This window comes from Protobothrops mucrosquamatus, unplaced genomic scaffold, assembly GCF_001527695.2.
Source record: "Protobothrops mucrosquamatus isolate PMUCROS unplaced genomic scaffold, P.Mucros_1.0 scaffold1428, whole genome shotgun sequence".
Taxonomy (NCBI): domain Eukaryota; kingdom Metazoa; phylum Chordata; class Lepidosauria; order Squamata; family Viperidae; genus Protobothrops; species Protobothrops mucrosquamatus.
The window spans coordinates 45,985-66,408 of NW_015387613.1; the positions used below are offsets into that span (position 1 = coordinate 45,985).

At 38.0% G+C, this 20,424-nt stretch overlaps 1 pseudogene; it reads right to left on the reverse strand.

The window, feature by feature from the left end:
• The window catches only part of LOC107292811, a 28,014-nt pseudogene extending 21,317 nt beyond the window's left edge, over positions 1-6,697 (reverse strand).
• Positions 6,698-20,424: the final 13,727 nt, after the last annotated feature.

The following is a 20,424-nucleotide window of genomic DNA, read 5'->3' on the forward strand; positions in this document are numbered from 1 at the left end:
TATTGAAACCACCTACTAATTCTCCATTCTGATCAAAAGAAATCTCTTCCTCAGCACTGTTATTGAATGAGGTGCTTCTCAAATAATGGTGGAGCTAAGTTGAGAGGAAAGAGAAAAGCGTGAACAACAAAATAATTCTCCATAGTGGATATTGCAGTAATTGGAGACAGCAGAATAGAAAATAAGGTACTGGAAAAAAGAATCTCAACATGCAAACATCTGCAAACAGAAGTAGAATGACTATGGCAAAATAAAGGAAATATAGTACTAATAGTAGTAATTGGAGCATCATCTCATGGCCATTGGCATTGACAAAAATCACCAAATTTTATAATGTACAAAGTCAGTTGTAAAAGATAGCTTGACTAAATCAGCTTACATCCTGTGACCATATCTTTAACACTATCAGACAACATCTGCCTATCCCAGGTTCTTGGGAAGGACTCAATAGATGCATAAAAATGCCAGATCCAATCTAAACATCTGGCTGATTGTGTGATGAACCATACTAATACTATACTAATTCACATTGTCAGTTTTTACAAAAGATGCAGGGGAAAGTGGATAAAGATAAAATCTGGGTATGTCTTATAATTGGAACATTTAAAAAAGTGGAAGGCTTGATTTTGGCTTTTCCAAGTGCAGGCTATTTGAATTAATTCAATCAAAGCCAGACCTGAAAAATCATTGAATGATTCAAAGTGCATAGGAACAGAAGGAAGTTGATTATTTACTGAGCTCATGCAATGAAATTGCATAAACTGATAATAAACAATGAACCATTTCAGATAAATGACTGTCCAGTCTTTTCTTAAAAACCTCAGGTGATAAAGCACCTACAACTTCTGAACGTCAAGCTGTTCCACTGGTTAATTGTCCTCACTGTTAGGAAGTTTGTCCTTAATTCCAGGTTGCTTTTCTCCTTGATTAGTTTCCATTCATTGTTTCCTCTCTTGCCTTCTGGTGATCTGGAAAATAAGCTGACCCCTTCTTCTTTGTGGCAGCCCCTCAAATAATGGAATATTTCTATCATGTAACCCCTGGTCCTTCTTTTTTCTAGGCTGGCCATACCCAATTCTTGCAACTGTTCTTCATAATGGTCTCCAGGCTTCCAAAGTCTGAACATATGTTTATAAGTGGTGAGCAAAACTGGATGTAGTATTCCAGGTGTGGTCTTAGTAAGGCTTTATAAAATGGTACTAATACTTTGCAGGATTTTGATTCTATGTCTCTGTTTATACAACTAAGGATTGTATTAGCTTTTTTGGCTGCTGCCACATGCTTCTGGCTAGTGTCATACAAACAACAAGTGATAAATCATAAGATACTAATAGGAGAATGTAATAGGAGAGATGAAAAGGTAAGAAAGATGAGAAGATGATAATAATGAGAAGAAGACAAGGATAACAGCAATACAGCCTATACATGTTTCAATCTATTGTTTTTTATAGTTTTCATCTATTGCTTGTTCTGCCTTCAGGTGGTTTGGAGAATAGGTTGACCCCCTCTCTTTGTGATAGTTCCTTAGATGTTGGAACACTGCTATTATGTCATTCTTAGTCATTTTTCTTATAATAATACTAAATAATACACATTTTTAACAGAGGCCACATTTGAGGTATCTTCATTGAAACATATATAAACAAATATGATCAACAGTTTGCAGCAGCAGCCAAAAAAGTCAATGCAATCCTAAGTTGCATTAACAGAGGGATGCAATCAAGATCGTGTGAGGTACTAATACCACTCTATAAAGCCTTAATAAGACCACACCTAGAATACTGCAACCAGTTTTGGTCACCACACTATAAAAAAGATGTTGAGACTCTAGAAAAAGTGCAGAGAACAGCAACAAAGATGATTAGGGGACTGGAGGCTAAAACGTATGAAGAACGGTTACAGGAACTGGGCATGGCTAGTCTAGTGAAGAGAAGGATCAGGTGAGACATAATAGCAGTGTTCCAATATTTGAGGGGCTGTCACAGAGAGGAGGGGATCAACCTATTTCCAAAACACCTGAAAGCCAGACAAGGAATAAGAGATGAAACTGATCATGGAAAGATTCAACCTAGAAATAAGGAGAAATTTTCTGACAGAGAGAACAATCAACCAATGGACCAGATTGACTTCAGAAGTTGTGGGAGCTTTATCACTGGAAGCTTTCAAGAAGAGACTGGACTGCCATCTGTCAGAAATGATGTAAGGTCTCCTGCTTGGGTGGAGGGTTGGACTAGATGACCTATAAGGTCCTTCCAACTTCTATTCTATTCTATTCTATTCTATTCTATTCTATTCTATTCTATTCTATTCTATTCTATTCTATTCACATTTAGCCCAATGTATTTGCTTGTACCATAGATTGTTCTCTTTCCCATCATAGGTTCAGAACGTTACCTTCCATGGATGCTGATTGATAAGGTCCAAGCTCTTTGCCTTTACCAATGCATTTTGTTTATTGCTGGATAAGTGCATGGCATGAAAAGCATGTGCAATAGCATAGATAGCATTGTAGATGCTGTAGCTGTGGCCAGTGATGCTCATTCCAAACAGAGTCATAGGAAGAGTCTCCAGCTTCTCTTCCCCGGTGCATTGTTTTTCAACTCTTTCATCTATTTCACCATCAGAAAACAAGCAAGTAAAAGCATGCTGCCAAACTTCTAACAAGAAACCATCTTTTTTTTCTGAGTGGGGGCTTCTCATTTGAAGAAATCTGTGGAATCCATGCAACTCTTTTGAGGGAAGAGCAAATGATAGGGCACCATGCAGGAAACTGATATCCCAATTTCTTTGAAATGGTAGCGATATGAATTCTATCTGGGCTGTCATGACCCAAACTTTAGCTTTCGTTATCATTGTAATATTATCCCAGTCGACATATGCTTTCATGACTCTGAAAAACATCAGAGCGTGAATTTCACCATGAATAACTACTACTTTGGCACTGCTTTCCATAACAACCTTCATTTTTTTGTGCCCTCTTCAATGCTTTCAGGTATATAATCAGAAAAGGTTTGTTTCGGAAGCTGCTCAATGAAATCGAAACAGATCCCTTTTTGGGAAAAACCAGGGAGTACTTTTTCTACAAACTCCTCTGTAATATCCTCATTTTGATAAACCACCCCAATCCATATCCAGTTGAAATAAAACAGTAGCTGGAGAATCCCATTATACTGATGGGCCCGGTTTGGAAACATCTGATGGGAGAAGACAGCTTGAGTTTGTTCATTCATCACTGGAGCAGAGCCATATCTGATCTGTAGACATTAGAAAGACAAGAGAGGAAGACATAAGTCTAAAATATAATATGTGTATTTTTATCTGATGTAGGAGATGACCAGGCTGAGCATGAGGAAGGGATCAAATGCACCATTAGTCTTGCATCCTTTTGTGCCCACAATAGATCTAAATACAGCAATAACAACAACAACAACAACAAGAACAACAACAACAACAACAACAACAACAACAACAACAACAACAATAATAATAATAATAATAATAATAATAATAATAATAATAATAATAATAATAATAATAATAATAATAGAGTTGGAAAGGACCTTGGAGGTCTTCAACCCCTGCTCAGGCAGGAAACCCTATACCATTTCAGATAAATGGTTGTCCAGTCTCTTCTTAAAAACTTCCAGTGTTGGAGCATTCTCCTTAGTTCTAGGTTGCTTCTCTCTTTGATTAGTTTCCATCCATTGCTTCTTGTCCTGCCTTCAGATGTATTGGAGAATAGCCTGTCTCCCTCTTCTTCATGGCAACCCCAAAATATTGGAACACTGCTATCATGTCAGTCCTATTCCTTCTCTTCATTAAACTAGACATACCCAATTCCAGCAACCATTCTTTATACGTTTTAGCCTCCAGTCCCCTAATTATCTTTGTTGCTCTTCTATGTACTCTTTCTAGATGCACTATTCCAGGTTTGGCCTTACCAAATTATAAAGTGGTTAAATTCCATTGACTCTTATCTATTGCCAATTCACTTTGACAGTTAGTATTTCAGATTTTTCTATAGAGCTTTAGCATACAATAAACCTATATATTCATTTGAACTGCCTTGACTCCTAATTTCCTGTGCTTGACCTTAGCCTTTCAAATTATCCACTAATTGAATTCTGATGTAGCATAAGCTGAACAATTTCAAACAGTGCTTTCAGCAACTTCATTTACAATTCATGAAGGTGCAGAGATTTATTTATTTCTGTGAATGTGCTAAGATTATAAGTGAATTCTTTCACGGGTGGGGAAGAGGTACAAGATATCATATCAATATGTGTCTCACCATACAGACTTCGTGTAATCACGATCTTTTCTGTATCCTCGTCGAAAAAGGTACATCTCTATCACCTTACGTAGAATCTGAGTAAACTCTATAGGAAAAATAGTACCTTACCTCTGACTTTAATACTTGGTAATAAAAAAAAAAATTTTTGCATTCCAAATCAAGATGAATTACAGGTAGTTCTCAACTCACAACAGTTTGTTTAGTGACCATTCAAAGTTACAACAGCACTGAAAAAAAGCCAATTCTGATCATTTTTCACACTTGCTACAGTTGCAGCATCCCCATAGTCATTTGATTAAATTTCAGACACTTGGCAACTGATCATATTTATGATGGTTGCAGTATTCTGGGGTCAGGTGATCACCTTTTGTGACTTTCTGACAAGCAAAGTCAATGGGGAAACCAGATTCACTTAACAACCATGTTGCTAACTTAACAACTGCAGTGATTCACTTAACAACTGTGGAAAGAAAGATCATAAAATGGGACAAAACAAATGTCTCACTTAGTTCAGTTGTGGTCTTAAGTTGGGGACTGCCTGTATAGCTGTATTGTTTTATTAAATGGTTAGCTAATACAGAGCTGTCTGTAATATTTCTACATAGAAGAAAATTGTACCTGAATGGAAAAAGGTGGAAGAAGAAATAATTTCAGGAGGAAGAAACAATTTTCAATATCAAGAATTTGTCATTCTCATGCATTCCGTTTCCTCACCCCCCACCCTTCCCTTTTCTCTTCCAGGAGAAAAACATTGCAAACTGAATTTCCATTTATAATTTGAAATGGATGATAAAGATTTTAGCTTCATGTTCCTCTGATTTATTCTCTTTCCTCCAAAAGCTCAAAGGATCAGATGTCATATTGCTGCTTTAATTTTTATTCCCATCACAACAATATACCTGTGAACCAAGAAGAGCTGAGACACAAGTAAATATTCAATAGATACTCAGTTAGCTTTCCATGGGCGAACATGAACTTGAACCTGTGTCTCCTCCATCCTGATCAAGGACCCTATCCATGACATCATATTAGGTGTCAACTCAATTTTTTTAAATCTGATCTTACTTGTGGCATCTTAAAGACAGACAGGATGGTTGCCATGTGAAGGCAGACATGCGAATGAGCACCTCCAATGACTGCTAGCAAAACATTCCTGGCATCACACTTGTAGTTAGGGATGAACTGGCCCTTCCTAAAAAGAAGTTCCAATGAAGCAAGATAGGTCCAGCAAGCTTTGAAATGACTGTTATAAATATGGAAGCCCAAGGTGATATTGGGTAAAAGCTGGAGATTTTGATTGATCTCCTTTACAGCAAATGCCAAAGCCAGGATGTGTTGGTAACTCTGAATCAGTATCCTGCAATGAGAATGGCATAGTGCAATATAATCATGCCTTCACATTAGGCCATTGACTATACTTCCTTTCTAAAAGTATTTAAGAAAGTATATAGAAATGGCTCATGTCTTGTAAGTCTACCTAAGTCTACTTAAGCAATTCATCCCAAGACTAAACCTTCTCAAGCTAAGCATGCTGAATGGAATATAGGATTGAAAAAAAAAACTTCAAAAATACCATAACTGTAACCCTACAACTAAGCCTTAAACATAAAAATTCTCAATGAACCCAAAGGTGGGACATAATCCCCTTTAGAAAGATGATGGGACTTCTTGCCTAATGAGAGATTTATCTTTTAAATTCTCTAGGACACTAGGAGACCCAAGTAGCCAAAGAGGAGGGCATAAAAGCTAGAACTATAAATATGTTCATTGGAGGACTTTAACTTGCTGTGTGCCATGGCTTATTATTTATCTCCAAGCCTAATTCATAGGTTTTGCCTTTGTGGGAAGTCTCTCATTCAACTACAACCAAGCCTGACTCTGTTTAACTTTTGAGCAAGACATTAGAGAATACTCATGCCAGTGGCTTTTATTAACTGCAGTGGAGGAAAAGTAGAAATATCCTAGACTTTATAAAAACTAAAAAAAAATTAACTACCTCATGAGTACTACCTCAAATAACAATGCTTGAGGCTGCCAAAAGAGCAAGAACCAGAACTTTATATCTGCCTTGATATCTGAAGCAGAAGCAGGAGTAGGAGAAGGTGGAGGAAGAGGAGGAGGAGGAGGAGAGGAAAAGAAGGAGGAGGAGGAGGAGACCTCATAAGATAAATTCTAGCTATTAAGTATCAATGGAAACATTAGGAGCAATAACAAAACAAAGACAATAATGTATCCATCAATATAGTTTGTTTTGTTTTGAAGTCTAGCTACTTACATAAGACCACTTGGAGAGCTCTGAAATGGATGTTTGTCAAAGTTCATGACTTCTGAAAATACATAAATCTGGGACATGATGCCTCCAATTATAAGATCCCCTGGTGCATAATACTTGTGAAGTATGGGAATAGGGTTTTTGATGAAACACTGCACAGTAGTGCTCCTACCAACTACCTGGGGGAGTAACATGAATCCATATAATAAGAATATTTCCATATTTCATATTTTCAATAGAGAGAAGACATACTTTTCTGACATTCTCAGCCAATTAAAGAGGGAAAAAAAAACTGGAAATGAAGATATCAGAGTCCGGTGCTCCTAAAGCACATGCTGAGGAAAGAATAAGGACTATTTATAATTTTTTTCCCCAGCCTTGCTGTGTAGTTTTGCATACAGTCACTTGAACTCTCCAAAGACAAGAAATAGAAGGCATAATAATTATGGCTAATTTAATAATAATAAAGGAGTCAATGGTTCAAATAATTATCTGCAGCACTGAAAAATAAACATGTTTGTTGAATCTTAGGTGTACTTTTGTTGTAGAAAAGCAATGAAATGTTAGTGGAAAAAAACTGCTATAATTCTGAACTTTAATGAAGAAAAGGATGAGATATTCATAGACATGTATTTATTTAGCAAATGAATATAGCTAATGCATGAGGTTTTGTGTGAGTGTGTGTGTGTGTGTGTGTGCATGTGTGTATGTGTTGATCATTCAGATCTTTGTCATAAAAGGACCATTGGAAATAAACTGGAGGTGGGCAAATTGATTGTATCATAGATTTTTTTTGAACTTAAAATGTTTAAGTTATAATTATTTTATTTATAAAATATTCCAATGTAAATTTATCCACAGGCTCATACTGAATGGGAGCCACTATGGTGTAATTGTTAAAGTAGGACTAGGAGACCCAGGTTGTCTACCACCAGTCATAAAAATTCATTGTGTGAATTAATTACAAGTATGTGCCATTCTTGATTAGTGCAGTTTATCTCACAGGATTGTTAAAGGAAGGAAGGAAGGAAGGAAGGAAGGGAGGGAGGGAGGAAGGGAGGAAGGAAGGAAGGAAGGAAGGAAGGAAGGAAGGAAGGAAGGAAGGAAGGAAGGAAGGAAGGAAGGAAGGAAAGAGGATGAAGAAAATTAATAAGATACACCAAGTATCATAGTTTTCCCAATTTTATTTAGCATTCTGCATTAACACAGTGTTAATATCACGACTCACCACAATATAAAAAATGATGTTGAGACTCTAGAAAGTGTGCATAGAAGAGCCACAAGCATGATTGGAGGCTAAAACATATGAATAATTGCAAGAATGGAGTATATCTAGTTTAATGAAAAGAAGAATTGGGATAACTTAGAATAAATAATTTAGAATAAATTAATCAAAATTCTAATATTACTAATCAAGTAAATAACATAGACTATTGATGATAAAAAAAATAAGTTTCAATATCTCTCCAGTTGGGACTTAAGTTAAAGAAGAAGAGAAATGGGGAGAGGAATAGCCTTAATCTTTTGTTTAAGGTCAGTTTTATGACTCAAGGCTTATTAACAACCTTAAGAACAATTTAATTTCAATGCCTCTTTCATGGAATGGGATTTAATCATATATATCTTCTTCATAAATTTTGACCTGTTTTAATGTTTCCCCTTTAAGAGTTGCTTCTTGTCATTCAGTTCTGGCCTCATCTTAATGCTAAAGCACTTAGGGAAAAAGATGAAGCCCAATAATCCAAAACTAGAAGCTAAAATGGAGATCTCCACAGCCACCATGTATTTCCCTTTAGTGCTTAGGTAATGTGGAACAAAGGACAATCAAACACTGCAAAAGACTTGTTGGGTTTTTTCATTTTTTTTTCATTTAGCACTGAAGATGAGCCATATGCAAGCTGGAGAGATTAAGGATTATATAAAAATATAATAAAAAGAGAAGGAGAGTTGGTTAAAATGAAACAGAACAAATCTTCATCTCTCTTGATAGAAAAAGATGGAGGTGCAAATGAACATGGAGCTGGAGATGAAGATAGAGTTGGAGGCAGGTAATTGAATGCTCATGCATCAAGACATTCCTCCTTACCTGAAATTGAAATTGCTCAGAATTCTGGCCATGACAATACAGATATCAGGAATTGGTCCACCAATAACTGCCACTGGATTCACTTCCCTGCCACACTTGTAATTAGGAATCAAACTGTCCTTACTGAAGAGAATGGACATTGAAGCCAGATAGGTCCCCCTTGGAACAAAGTTGCTATCTGTGATATGAAAACCCAGGGTAATATTTGGTAAGATCTGAGCATTTTCATTGATCTCCTTTATAGCAAATTTCAAGGCTAGGATGTGTTGGTAAATTTGAACAAATACTTTTTTTTTCTTTTTCTTTTAGAGCACCCTGTCGGCCCAAATATGGGAAAGAGAAGTCTTTTATATATATATAATATTGAAATTAAAACATTTTTTACAACAGTGGTACGGAATCTGATATTAGTATACATAGAAAATTCTGGAAAATGATGCTGTTGCTAGGAGATGGTATTCTATATAAAGCTGAAGGTTGGAGTTTTAGCTGACATCAGTCAGGAACAATGACTTATGATGACTCCAGACCAAATAGTTATCTGCCAATTCAAAAGAACAACATATAACAGAATAACAGATTTGGAGGTCTTTTAGTCCATTCCCTGCTCAAGCAGGAGACCCTATACCATTTCAAACAAGCGGCTGTCCAGTCTCTTCTTAAAAGCTTCCACTAATGGAACACCCAGAACTTCTCTCTGATTAATTGTTCTCACTGTCAGGAAATTTCTCCTTAGTTTTAGATGGCTTCTCTCCTTAATTAGTTTTTATCTGTTGCTTCTTGTCCTGCCTTCAAGTGCTTTGGAGAAAAGCTTGACTCCCTCTTCTTTGTGGCAACCCCTGAGATATTGGAACACTGCTATCATGTCCTTCTCTTTACTACATTAGACATCCCTAATTCCTGCAACCATTCTTTATCTGTATTAGCTTCAGGCTCCTAATTATCTTTGTTGTTCTTCTCTGTACTCTTACTATATTATCTTTTTATAATATAGTGACCAAAATATTCTTAAGTGTGGTCTTACTAAGGGTCTATAGAGCAGTACTAATACTTCACATGGTCTTGATTCTATCCCTCTGTTAATGCAACCTAGCATTGCATTGGCACACTGCATATTTGGATACATATGTATTTGGACTTGTTTTTAAGGAAAGCAGAACTCAAGAGCAGAGTACCTATGAATAGTAACTCTAGGAGCTAAAATTAATGAATAATGAATTACTGTATCACACTGTGGATATATTGCAAGAACATTACACAACAGTCTTTTAAAAAAAATGACAAAGTACTATTTCCATTCTGGTTCCAATAAAGGAAGGTATTAGGAATTCATTCTAGAGAAAGCAGAGAAGTTTTGATTATATATCCCTAGCAATTCTGCACAAGTAAAAACTGAAGTTATTTTTTTTGTCCCATTTCAATCCCCTAACCTTGTAGTATTTCTAGCAAAAAATTGCAGGGAATCTCATCAGCCACATGGAAAGTGAAAAAGAAAAGCTTATTTGAAATTGTCTGATGATGGTATTATTTATTTCTCTGAACCCAACAGCCACTAGATCTTGTTGTGTGAGAATATGTTCACTATTCATAAGGCTGATATGAATAATGATCCTAATAAAAACACAAACACTTACATGTGATCTTCAAACACTTCAAAAGTTGGATGTGTTGTGAAAGTTATAGGTCTAGCAACAATGAAGCTCTGAGAAATAATTCCTGCAATGATGAAGTCCCCAGACTGATAACTCTGTTGAGGAAGCTGGAAAAGTCTCTCCAAAATGCAATTACTTCAGGAAGCAACATTGCCCGCTCTAAGGGGCAGCACTGCTAATACAGTTACTACAAATAGGGCAGCCTGGTATGAAGGTCTTGCTTTGAGGCACAAATCAATCAGTTCTTCCATTGTTACTCAGAACATCCATCCCCAACCATCACATCTTGATTTTAGAAGTCATCCACTTATTTTTTTTGAAGCTAAGACTTCAAGCTAACTCCAAAGCAGTGATCATATTCATGAATATGTTCTTCCTCTTCCAATTGTTGAGATTGTAGATGTTATGAACAGGATTTTAAAAAATTAAAATGTGGAAAATAGAATAATAGAGTTGGAAGGGACCTCAGAGGTCTTCTAGTCCAACTCCTTGCTCAAGGAGGAGATCCTACACCATTTCAGACAAATGGCTGTTCAGTCTCTTTTTGAAAGCCTCCAGTGATAGAGCACCCACAACGTCTTAAGGCAAGCTGTTCCATTGGTTGATTGCTCTCACTGTTAGGAAATTTCTCCTTAAGTTCTAGGTTGCTTCTCTCAGTTAGTTTCCAACCATTGTTTCTTGTCTTGCCTTTTGATGCTTTGGAGATTTTTTTTTCTTTTAAGCAACTTCTGCAATACTCCATGGCTGTGATGTGGTGAGGTGGGAAGGGAGAATGAGATTACTAGCACTGTGTTAGCTTAGCAATTACAGAGGACATACCTATCCATGGAGAATTATATTGTGCTATAATTTTACTGAAAAGTAGACATAAATGATATTGTTGCATTTGTCAAGTTTGGGGAATTGTAGACAGACCTGGAATAAATCCAAATGTAAAGGTCATATAACATGGAGTAAACAGTACTTCCTTCCTTCCATCCTTCCTCTGCAGATCAGGAGACCTCAACTCTCAGACATACAACATTAATAACTTTAATTAGCAAGTTTGAAAATTTAGAGGAAGCTATTCTCTCTCTGTGTGAGAGAGAGACAAAGAGAGAGAGAGAGAGAGATATGGAAGATCTATTTTCAATTCTACACTGAATTTCTAGTGTCCCTTCTGAAATTACTTTTCAGTCTATACATTTCTACATTTATGGCTTGATGTGAATTTTTCTTTCTTTAACAGCCCATTTATTTATATGAAAATGTTAATGTTATAACAAAGAGTAGTACTCAAGGAGCATGGAATTGTATAAAAATAAAATATCTGCTGCAAACTCCACAAGGTGTCAGAAAGGGCATCCAGCCAGTAAATGCTGAGCTCCACCCTGTTGCCTTGATTCTATCCCAAATTAAGGAATTGCAGGGTTGTAAAAAGAAATACAGACACACACACACACATACACACACACACACACATTGTATGTGTTGTGTCCTGAGCCTGCATCTTGCAGGCTCGGGACGTTGCAAGAGTCCCGGGCATTTGCAGAAGCTGCCCGGGACCAGACTGAGCGGCGCCGGCCTTGCGCGCATGCGCAAGGCGGGAAAAGCCCGCCTCATGATTGGTTGAACTTGCCCGGGGATTAGAGGGTATAAATAGAGGCCTGTGTGCCTCTGCTCTGGTTGTTCGTAGAATGGAGCAAACAATAAAGACTTGTTGGAGATGTTTCGTCTCAAGCGCCATTATTCCCAGGACTTAACACTGGCAACGAAGGTGGGATACAGTCTCTACAGCTAAGAAAAGCTAGAAGACTCACCCAAAGAAGTCCGGGAAAGAAACGGCATGGAAGTCAGCATTATCTTACCAGTACAAAATCGCTGGAGGGTGCGTGCGACTGAAGAAGAAGAAACTTTACCATCGATCATGGCTAAAGTTGGGCATTTAGAAGAATTCGACGTCTCTCACCCCGAGAGGTGGGAATCTTACGTGGCAAGAGTCGAGACGTATTTTCGCATCAACCAGGTTCGAGAGGATGGCTTAAAGGCTGCCACATTGTTGTGCGCTTGTGGGCAAGACGCCTTTGAAATCGCCGAGAGTTTAATCTCCCCAGACTCGCTGGAAATGGTATTGTACGCTGACCTCAAGAAAACCTTAAAGGAACACTTCCAGCCCAAGCAATCAGTCATGGCTTGGAGGCACACATTTCAACAGAGAGATCAGCGAGTCGGAGAATCAGCAAAAGACTACGTTGTGGCCAACTTTTCTCGTCGATTTGGCACGCTGAAGTTCCTGAATCTTCTTTCTGAAGCGCTAGCAAAACATACGCCCGACTCTTTGTGTCTTAACGTCGTCTCTGACAAGCGGTCCCTTCTACAAAGGAAGGTTCTACGAGACGCTCTCCAAAGCCGACTTCTTCGACGGCCGCCCCGCCAGTTCTTGTACGCCGGGTTTAGAAACGCTCCTGAGACTGCCACTATTCACAAGGAAGACGTGCGCGAGGAGTCGGACGAAGATCCTGAAGAAGAGGTGGATAAGCTTTACCAAGCTGCTGGAAGAAAGTCCAAGGATCGTCAGGACAAGGGCCCAGCTGAGCTTCGTTGCCTTGGATGCAGTGGTCGCCACAAGCGAGCTGAATGCCAGTTCCGTTCCGCCATTTGCCAAGAGTGCGGAAAGAAGGGCCACATCGCTGCGGTCTGCCTGGGTCGACAGAAGGTACAACCGAAGGAAGAATTGAATCTGAAAGGTACCAGGGTGCCCAGCCAAAACAGGGTGGGGTTCTGTGCTACACGCCGGAACATTTTAAGAATAGGCACACACAAACCCCTTAAAAAGAAGCTAACAGTTAAAGTGAAATTGCAGGGAATTCCATTATCAATGGAACTTGACACAGGGTCTGCCCTATCCATAATTTTCCTCAATACATTTCACAAAGTCTGCAACAGCAGTGGCCAGAAAGTTTCCCTAAGGCCCTCTAATGTAATCCTTACGGATTTCCAAAATTCTAAAGTGTGCGTTAAGGGGGAGGCCACCCTTAATGTACAGTACAAGAATTTTGCAGGCCCCCTAGACGTGTTGGTTGTAGGGGGTGAACGAATGAGTCTCATTGGACTCGATTGGTTTGAGGTCTTGCCTTTGCGGCCTCTGACCCGACGTAGATCTCGACTGGCTCCCTGGTTTACCGGGGAGCTGAGGGAGATGAAACGTCGGAAAAGACGCCTAGAGAGCAGTTGGAGGGCCAGCCGAACCGAATCCGATCGAACACAGGTAAGGAGGCATGTTAGATCCTACCTAGTGGCGATGAGGGTGGCTAGGACTTACTACTATTCCTCACTCATCGCGTCATCAGATAACCGCCCGGCCGCCCTCTTCAGGGTGACCCGCTCCCTCCTTCAATTGAGGGGGGGGATCCCCTGGAGGGGAGGGCCGAGGATTTTGCTCAATATCTGCATGACAAAGTCGCGCGGATCCGAGAAGGCTTGGATACCGACTGGTTGGCCCAGGGGGAGGAGACGGAANAAGTGCCCACCCCTTCTCCATGTTCTATAGTATAGTTATACACAGAGTGGTATGTCTGAAGCACATTAGTGCTAGAAAAGACATAGGAGCAGCTTTTTCCATGTAGAGATAGTGGAATGCATCTTAGACTCATTTGAGATATCCTTTTTATCATGGAATGGAGACTGAAATTATGAACCATTATTTTTTTTTTTAAAAAAGCATTCCAAATCAAGATGAATTACAGGTAGTTCTCAACTCACAACAGTTTGTTTAGTGACCATTCAAAGTTACAACAGCACTGAAAAAAAGCCAATTCTGATCATTTTTCACACTTGCTACAGTTGCAGCATCCCCATAGTCATTTGATTAAATTTCAGACACTTGGCAACTGATCATATTTATGATGGTTGCAGTATTCTGGGGTCAGGTGATCACCTTTTGTGACTTTCTGACAAGCAAAGTCAATGGGGAAACCAGATTCACTTAACAACCATGTTGCTAACTTAACAACTGCAGTGATTCACTTAACAACTGTGGAAAGAACGATCATAAAATGGGACAAAACAAATGTCTCACTTAGTTCAGTTGTGGTCTTAAGTTGGGGACTGCCTGTATAGCTGTATTGTTTTATTAAATGGTTAGCTAATACAGAGCTGTCTGTAATATTTCTACATAGAAGAAAACTGTACCTGAATGGAAAAAGGTGGAAGAAGAAATAATTTCAGGAGGAAGAAACAATTTTCAATATCAAGAATTTGTCATTCTCATGCATTCTGTTTCCTCACCCCCCACCCTTCCCTTTTCTCTTCCAGGAGAAAAACATTGCAAACTGAATTTCCATTTATAATTTGAAATGGATGATAAAGATTTTAGCTTCATGTTCCTCTGATTTATTCTCTTTCCTCCAAAAGCTCAAAGGATCAGATATCATATTGCTGCTTTAATTTTCATTCCCATCACAACAATATACCTGTGAACCAAGAAGAGCTGAGACACAAGTAAATATTCAATATATACTCAGTTAGCTTTCCATGGGCGAACATGAACTTGAACCTGTGTTTTCTCCATCCTGATCAAGGACCCTATCCATGACATCATATTAGGCGTCAACTCAATTTTTTTAAATCTGATCTTACTTGTGGCATCTTAAAGACAGACAGGATGGTTGCCATGTGAAGGCAGACATGCGAATGAGCACCTCCAATGACTGCTAGCAAAACATTCCTGGTATCACGCTTGTAGTTAGGGATGAACTGGCCCTTCCTAAAAAGAAGTTCCAATGAAGCAAGATAGGTCCAGCGAGCTTTGAAATGACTGTTATAAATATGGAAGCCCAAGGTGATATTGGGTAAAAGCTGGAGATTTTGATTGATCTCCTTTACAGCAAATGCCAAAGCCAGGATGTGTTGGTAACTCTGAATCAGTATCCTGCAATGAGAATGGCATAGTGCAGTATAATCATGCCTTCACATTAGGCCATTGACTATACTTCCTTTCTAAAAGTATTTAAGAAAGTATATATAAATGGCTCATGTTTTGTAAGTCTGCCTAAGTCTACTTAAGCAATTCATCTCAAGACTAAACCTTCTCAAGCTAAGCATGCTGAATGGAATATAGGATTGAAAAAAAAACTTCAAAAATTCTGATACCATAACTGTAACCCTACAACTAAGCCTTAAACATAAAAATTCTCAATGAACCCAAAGGTGGGACATAATCCCCTTTAGAAAGATGATGGGACTTCTTGCCTAATGAGAGATTTATCTTTTAAATTCTCTAGGACACTAGGAGACCCAAGTAGCCAAAGAGGAGGGCATAAAAGCTAGAATTATAAATATGTTCATTGGAGGACTTTAACAACTTGCTGTGTGCCATGGCTTATTATTTATCTCCAAGCCTAATTCATAGGTTTTGCCTTTGTGGGAAGTCTCTCATTCAACTACAACCAATCCTGACTCTGTTTAACGTTTGAGCAAGACATTAGAGAATACTCATGCCAGTGGATTTTATTAACTGCAGTGGAGGAAAAGTAGAAGTATCCTAGACTTTATAAAAACTAAAAGAAATTAACTACCTCATGAGTACTACCTCAAATAACAATGCTTGAGGCTGCCAGAAGAGCAAGAACCATAACTTTATATCTGCCTTGATATCTGAAGCAGAAGCAGGAGAAGGAGAAGGTGGAGGATGAGGAGGAGGAGGAAGAGGAGAGGAAAAGAAGGAGGAGGAGGAGGAGGAGGAGGAGGAGGAGGAGGAGGAGGAGAAGACCTCATAAGATAAATTCTAGCTATTAAGTATCAATGGAAACATTAGGAGCAATAACAAAACAAAGACAATAATGTATCCATCGATATAGTTTGTTTTGTTTTGAAGTCTAGCTACTTACATAAGACCACTTGGAGAGCTCTGAAATGGATGTTTGTCAAAGTTCATGACTTCTGAAAATACATAAATCTGGGACATGATGCCTCCAATTATAAGATCCCCTGGTTCATAATACTTGTGAAGTACGGGAATAGGGTTTTTAATGAAACACTGCACAGTAGTGCTCCTACCAACTACCTGGGGGAGTAACATGAATCCATATAATAAGAATATTTCCATATTTCATATTTTCAATAGAGAGAAGACATACTTTTCTGACATTCTCAGCCAATTAAAGAGGGAAAAAAAACTGGAAATGAAGGTATCAGACTCCGGTGCTCCTAAAGCACATGCTGAGGAAAGAATAAGGACTATTTATAATTTTTCCCCCAGCCTTGCTGTGTAGTTTTGCATACAGTCACTTGAACTCCCCAAAGACAAGAAATAGAAGGCATAATAATTATGGCTAATTTAATAATAATGAAGGAATCAATGGTTCAAATAATTATCTGCAGCACTGAAAAATAAACATGTTTGTTGAATCTTAAGTGTACTTTTGTTGTAGAAAAGCAATAAAATGTTAGTGGAAAAAATCTGCTATAATTCTGAACTTTAAGGAAGAAAAGGATGAGATATGCATAGACATTTATTTGTTTATTCAGCAAATGAATATAGCTGATGCATGAAGTTTTGTGTGTGAGTGTGTGTGTATGTGTGCATGTGTGTATGTGTTGATCATTCAGATCTTTGTCATAAAAGGACCATTGGAAATAAATTGGAGGTGGGCAAATGGATTGTATCATAGATATTGAACTTAAAATGTTTAAGTTATAATTATTTTATTTATAAAATATTCCAATGTAAATTTATCCACAGGCTCATACTGAATGGGAGCCACTATGGTGTAATTGTTAAAGTAGGACTAGGAGACCCAGGTTGTCTACCACCAGTCATGAAAATTCGTTGTGTGAATTCATTACAAATATGTGCCATTCTTGATTAGTGCAGTCTACCTCACAGGATTGTTAAAGGAAGGAAGGAAGGAAGGAAGGAAGGAAGGAAGGGAGGGAGGGAGGGAGGGAGGAAGGAAGGAAGGGAGGGAGGGAGGAAGGAAGGAAAGAGGATGAAGAAAATTAATAAGATACACCAAGTATCATAGTTTTCCCAATTTTATTCAGCATTCTGCATTAACAGAAATCACATGAAGTGTTAATATCACTTTGTAATGTCTTGGTAAGACCACACTTGGAATACTGCATCCAGTTTTGGTCACCACAATATAAAAAATGATGTTGAGATTCTAGAAAGTGTGCATAGAAGAGCCACAAGCATGATTGGAGGCTAAAACATATGAAGAATTGCAAGAATGGAGTATATCTAGTTTAATGAAAAGAAGAATTGGGATAACTTAGAATAAATAATTTAGAATAAATTAATCAAAATTCTAATATTACTAATCAAGTAAATAACATAGACTATTGATGATAAAAAAATAAGTTTCAATATCTCTCCAGTTGGGACTTAGAAGAAGAAGAGAAATGGGGAGAGGAATAGCCTTAATCTTTTGTTTAAGATCAGTTTTATGACTCAAGGCTTATTAACAACCTTAAGAACAATTTAATTTCAATGCCTCTTTCATGGAATGGGATTTAATCACATATAGCTTCTTCAGAGGGTTCATAAATTTTGACCTGTTTTAATGTTTCCCCTTTAAGAGTTGCTTCTTGTCATTCAGTTCTGGCCTCATCATAATGCTAAAACACTTAGGGAAAAAGATGAAGCCCAATAATCCAAAACTAGAAGCTAAAATGGAGAAGATCTCCACAGCCACCATGTATTTTCCTTTAGTGCTTAGGTAACTTGGAACAAAGGACAATCAAACACTGCAAAAGACTTCTTGGGTTTTTTCATTTAGCACTGAAGATGAGCCATATGCAAGCTGGAGAGATTAAGGATTATATAAAAATATAATAAAAAGAGAAGGAGAGTTGGTTAAAATGAAACAGAACAAATCTTCATCTCTCTTGATAGAAAAAGATGGAGGTGCAAATGAACATGGAGCTGGAGATGAAGATAGAGGTGGAGGTAGGTAATTGAATGCTCATGCATCAAGACATTCCTCCTTACCTGAAATTGAAATTGCTCAGAATTCTGGCCATGACAATAGAGACATCAGGAATTGGTCCACCAATAACTGCCACTGGATTCACTTCCCTGCCGCACTTGTAATTAGGAATCAAACTGTCCTTACTGAAGAGAATGGACATTGAAGCCAGATAGGTCCCCCTTGGAACAAAGTTGCTATCTGTGATATGAAAACCCAGAATAATATTTGGTAAGATCTGAGCATTTTCATTGATCTCCTTTATAGCAAATTTCAAGGCTAGGATGTGCTGGTAAATTTGAACATATCCTGTAATGATAATTATTTTTTTCCTCTAACTCAAAATGTTTATACTAGGAAGAAAAAAAATGATACAACTCAGAGAATACTTCCCAGCTATTACATATGCCTATATATATATTATATTGAAATTAAAACATTTTTTACAACAGTGGTACGGAATCTGATATTAGTATACACAGAAAATTCTGGAAAATGATGCTGTTGCTAGGAGATGGTATTCTATATAAAGCTGAAGGTTGGAGTTTTAGCTGACATCAGTCAGGAACAATGACTTATGATGACTCCAGACCAAATAGTTATCTGCCAATTCAAAAGAACAACATATAACAGAATAACAGATTTGGAGATCTTTTAGTCCATTCCCTGCTCAAGCAGGAGACCCTATACCATTTCAAACAAGCGGCTGTCCAGTCTCTTCTTAAAAGCTTCCACTAATGGAGCACCCAGAACTTTTCTCTGATTAATTGTTCTCACTGTCAGGAAATTTCTCCTTAGTTCTGGCTTCTCTCCTTAATTAGTTTCTATCTATCCTGCCTTCAAGTGCTTTGGAGAAAAGCTTGACTCCCTCTTCTTTGTGGCAACCCCTGAGATATTGGAACACTGCTATCATGTCACCTCTAGTCCTTCTCTTTACCACATTAGACATCCCCAATTCCTGCAACCATTCTTTATCTGTATTAGCTTCAGGCTCCTAATTATCTTTGTTGCTCTTCTCTGTACTCTTACTATATTATCTTTTTATAATATAGTGACCAAAATATTCTTAAGTGTGGTCTTACTAAGGATCTATAGAGCAGTACTAATACTTCACATGGTCTTGATTTTATCCCTCTGTTAATGCAACCTAGCATTGCATTGGCACACTGCATATTTGGATGCATATGTATTTGGACTTGTTTTTAAGGAAAGCAGAACTCAAGAGCAGAGTACCTCTAGGAGCTAAAATGCTTGCTGTGTGATAATATGTTCACTATTCATAAGGCTGATATGAATAATGATCCTAATAAAAACACAAACACTTACAGGTGATCTTCAAACACTTCAAAAGTTGGATGTATTGTGAAAGTTATAGGTCTAGCAACGATGAAGCTCTGAGAAATAATTCCTGCAATGATGAAGTCCCCAGACTGATAACTCTGTTGAGGAAGCTGGAAAAGTCTCTCCAAAATGCAATTACTTCTGGAAGCAACATTGCGCGCTCTAAGGGGCAGCACTGCTAATACAGTTATTACAAATAGAGCAGCCTGGTACAAAGGTCTTGCTTTGAGGCACAAATCAATCAGTTCTTCCATTGTTACTCAGAACATCCTTCCCCAGCCATCACATCTTGATTTTAGAAGTCATGCACTTAATTTCTTGAAGCTAAGACTTCAAGCTAACTCCAAAGCAGTGATCATATTCATGAATATGTTCTTCCTCTTCCAATTGTTGAGATTGTAGATGTTATGAACAGGATTTTAAAAAATTAAAATGTGGAAAATAGAATAATAGAGTTGGAAGGGACCTCAGAGGTCTTCTAGTCCAACTCCCTGCTCAAGGAGGAAATCCTACACCATTTCAGACAAATGGCTGTCCAGTCTCTTTTTGAAAGCCTCCAGTGATAGAGCACCCACAAGGTCTTAAGGCAAGCTGTTCCATTGGTTGATTGCTCTCACTGTTAGGACATTTCTCAATATAGAATTTTATTGTTTTTATCATAAACGAAAAAATACATCACAAGTATTACACAATGATTTATCCCATCCCCCTACCCCCCAGACTTCCCAAACCAAACCTAGGCTAACATTCAACTACAAGTAAACAAATATTAATATCTCTAACTCCAAACTCTAAACTTAAGCAATCCATCTCCTCCGTGTTAATAAAAA